Genomic DNA, 3,202 nt, shown 5'->3' with positions numbered 1-3,202 from the left:
TCCATCCATCGCTTACAGAAAAAAAAAAAAAAAGAGAAAACACCCATGATCTATAGTCTATAAATTCAGTACCAGTTCTTCCAGACACAATACAGAAACCGAAGGAGCAGAAGATTCTACATTCGTTGCCTAAACACTAGTTTGCACGAACTGTTATTTCAGTGAGCCGCGCAAAGGATGCTCGAGGTCGTTAAGCCGTGTTGACTTGGATGTAACAATACACCGATGTAACAATAAACTGACGTGCTGCACAACACAACTATATACCCAGCCACGTATTGGAAAGCCAAGGAAACGAATATTAGGGCCGAGGCTGGCGCGGCTTGATAAATGTTCCCGACTTTACTTATCGTTAATGTAATAACACCACGTGGTTGTCATTTGTTGGCGTTATGTGCACTGCAGACACTGTTGGCTTGAGAAAATAATTGTATGTAACATTGCAGCATCACTCCGGTTACTGTTGTCATCTTCACATTAATCATGGTTATTACATTGCCACAACCTTGTCCCTCGTGTTGGTTTCTATACTATCTCTCATTCCAGGCATTCACTCCCGCCATTATTCTCAAAACCTCCGTGAGGCTCAAAACATCGGCGGGGACAGGTTGATCCAGCACGCGCCTCGCCGCTCCTATGACTCATTACAATAACATAAAATCTTCCCGCAGTGGTCGTAAGTCCACATCAAAGGACTCTAGTCTCTCGTCCATCAAGTCTCCTAATGGCGGAGAAAATATGTTTTCTTCCTGTATCTATTCCATCATGTCCCTCTGAGTAGTGGGGAATAAACCATCAAAAACCTGCAATCGCCATCACACAGGAGTCGCTATACACACAACGTGAAATATATGCTCGCTATTACATCTCCCTTAACAGACAATACCGAGGTCAGCAAAAATAAAACAATAAAAACGTGCCCGCGGATTGCTTGTTCCCACGCAGCAGCAGCAGCAGCAGCAGCAGCAGCAGCAAGCCTCACCTCCACAAATCACTGACACAGAATAATAAGTCGCCCACAATGACTGCCTGCCTTTGAGAGCAACACAATGGTCTTTATGCTTCACCAGCCAGCTTGCCCACTGAGACCAAGTTTTCTCTCTCTCTCTCTCTCTCTCTCTCTCTCTCTCTCTCTCTCTCTCTCTCTCTCTCTCTCTCTCTCTCTCTCTCTCTCTGAGCCAACATCTGCACACACCACGCGCAGTACAGCCCAGCATCAACTCGGACTTGCGCTATTATTCCTTAAACCCTTCCCCTGTAGGCTGTTCTTCTGCATTTAATTCTTTTCCTATATTTTTTTCTTTATGTTAATCTCTCTCTCTCTCTCTCTCTCTCTCTCTCTCTCTCTCTCTCTCTCTCTCTCTCTCTCTCTCTCTCTCTCTCTCTCTCTCTCTCTCTCTCTCTCTCTCTCTCTCTCTGCCTGCTTATCTATATATATATTCAGTTAATTATCTATGTATCTACCTGTCTATCTACATGTTACCTTATACAGTACAATATATCAATAAGATCCTACTGGCTATTTGTTACTGTAGGAATACAACATTTTTCTATGTAATTCAAAGCTTATTTGAATTTACATGAAACGTGGCGTAAAAGTAAAGCCAAACAATGAATATCTCAATATTACACACCGATGACAATTCACGCTTTTATTCTGCCATTTAAACATTCATGGCACAATATATCCCGATTTACAAACACCGGCGTTGGATAATGAATACTCAGCGATTCCCAGTAATACTTATCAATGCTTCCTATACGCCCCTGTTTTCTCTCATGATACAAAACATACAGGTGCGCCTTGCCGCTCAATACAAGGCTGCCCCAGTTAAGCTGTATACATGTATTCTTAAACTGTACAGGATAAAGAATTGGAAAGGAAAAAGCATCACAATTCTTTTCGCTAGGGGGTGTTTACTTCCTAGCATTTACATTTCGTTTGTGTGTGTGTGTGTGTGTGTGTGTGTGTGTACCAGAGGAGGGAAGGTATACTAAGCTATGAACAGGAAGTGAATATATTAAACACACTCACACACACACACACAACCACTTGGCTGTTATCGGGAAACTAAAATACACAAAAATTCACGTCTCCCCAAACTCAACAAATTAATATCAAGGTAAGAAGACGCTTCTTTCACCGAGAAGATTTTATTCATAGCTCTAAGTTTGTGGGGGAAATAAAATGTTTTTTTTTTTTTTTTTGGTTGAGCAGAGACTTAGAGAGGAGGAGGAGGAGGAGGAGGAGGAGGAGAAGGAAAGATAGTGCAAGGAGAAAGTGAAATAGAAGGAAAGAAGGAGAAAGAATAAAGAAAAGAAAAAAGAACAAAAATGAACAAAAGGAGGAGGAAAGGAGAAGGTGGGATGTAGAAGAGGGAAAAAACAGAAGTGTTATTGGTATTGTTCTTGGAGAGGTGGTGGTGTTGTCGTTGTTTTTTGTGGTGGTGGTTGTGGTGGGGGTGGGGGTGGGGGTGGTGGCAGAGGTGGTTGTGTGGCGCAGTTTGCTGTGTTGTCATAAAACATAATATCTTCCCTCTCTCCTTTGAACAACAGATAAATCTAAAGTCCTATAAGTTCTCTCTCTCTCTCTCTCTCTCTCTCTCTCTCTCTCTCTCTCTCTCTCTCTCTCTCTCTCTCTCTCTCTCTCTCTCTCTCTCCTTCGCCTCCTTTATGAAAGCTCAGCTCTCCCTCAATTGCATTAGAGGCTTGAAAGGCTTCAGATTCAGACACGAGTAGCCTCCTCTTACCATTAATTAGCTGAATTCACCCATATTCCTTTTCCTTGCCTTCCCCTCAGCCCTTTTAGTCTTCCTTCGCTCAATACTTATTATTTTCCGTGCTTCATTTGCAAATTCCGTTCCCTTCATGGTTTTGCCTCTCATCGCTATTACTCCATACTATTGTTCCTCGTTCCATACAACAACAATAACTTCAGTAGCTACTGCTGTCAGTATTATCAGTGCGTAACGTCAATAACAGCACCAGCAGCAATAGCGGTATTAGTACTTAGTAATTTTAACAGCAGCAGCAGCAGCAGCAGGGAGAGCAACAAAAACAATAATAAAATTAATGTTACCTTTTCCATTATCATCATCATCATCATCACTAACTTGTTTTGAAAAATTAAGTGGTGGTAGTAGTAGTGGTAGTGGTGGTAGTTGTTGTTGTTGATGTTGTTGTTGTTGTTGTTGTTGTTGTT

Source organism: Scylla paramamosain, chromosome 8, assembly GCF_035594125.1.
Source record: "Scylla paramamosain isolate STU-SP2022 chromosome 8, ASM3559412v1, whole genome shotgun sequence".
NCBI lineage: Eukaryota > Metazoa > Arthropoda > Malacostraca > Decapoda > Portunidae > Scylla > Scylla paramamosain.
The sequence above is the reverse complement of the archived record's forward strand: the minus strand, read 5'-3'. Positions refer to the sequence as shown.